Below are 1,140 nucleotides of genomic sequence, written 5' to 3' on the forward strand. Positions count from 1 at the left end.
ATATTGGAAGTGGGAGATGGTAGTTGCATTCATATTTGGCATGATAATTGGAGTCCAGGAAGTTAGCTTTGAATGTAATTCCTAAACATACTCAATTTCGTTACGTAGATGTACTTAGGGATGACCATAATCATTGGAATGTAGGATTGTTGCATGCATTGTTTGATATGCATACCTGTGATTTTTCTTTTTATCCCACTCTATGGTCTCCAGGCTCCAGATTCACTAAAATAGACCCTTACACAAAATGACACTTTTTCAGTATCATCACTTTTACAATTGAACTAAACGATAAAAAAATATTGGAATGATTTATGGAAATGATGGGCCTAGAAGGTTACCCTAAATAGGTCACCACCCGCAAGTATACGGGCGTCAAGTGATAATTCCGGTAAGTCCGGTTCGTTCCTCAGAGACTAAGTGAAACCTATTCTAAGACTTGGAAGTAAGACGGTTTTGAAAATGGTTTTGGTTTTGGTGATAAAATAATGATCAAATAATGAAACACTTAAAGAGACTAATGATACACTCAAATCGATGGGGGAGAAACCTAGGATTTTAGAAATTCACCACATAAAATCACCTTTAGAAACAAATACTTAAAATGGTTAATTCTCTTTTTTATAACTCAGAATTTCGGATAATGAACTATCCTAATTCCGGGAGATGTTTTCGTTAAAACCGAATAAAACATAACAATGTAATCATTTTATTTTAAATAAATAAATCTCTAAACTACTATTTATCAATTAATAAGTATGAACCGTCAAATGATTTAACATAAGCACGATGCATCAAATCGAAAAGTATAAATAGTGAAAAGAAAATCTATTTATCAAACTAAAACGAATTAAACTATGAAGCATTAATCAAGAGTTTAATCAATAAAAATTATATCTCTAAAAGATCAAAAATGGGTTTCATCGTAAAACCCTAGATGGAGAGAGTTAGCTATTCATGAAATTAAACTAATAAGTATTAAGAGAAAAGAGGAAAAAAGATTTAACTTTTCTTTCTGATTTTCTCTGTTGCAGCCAAACGCTCCCCTAAGGAAATTGATTTTCTCGTCTTCTCGGAAACAATTTCTCTCTGATAAAATTATTTTCTAACCAGTTTTCTCATCTTCTCTACTGTTTTCTC

The sequence above is a fragment of the Eschscholzia californica genome, unplaced genomic scaffold (assembly GCF_041429995.1).
Source record: "Eschscholzia californica isolate CP2 unplaced genomic scaffold, dmEscCali1.0.p SCAF_1, whole genome shotgun sequence".
NCBI lineage: Eukaryota > Viridiplantae > Streptophyta > Magnoliopsida > Ranunculales > Papaveraceae > Eschscholzia > Eschscholzia californica.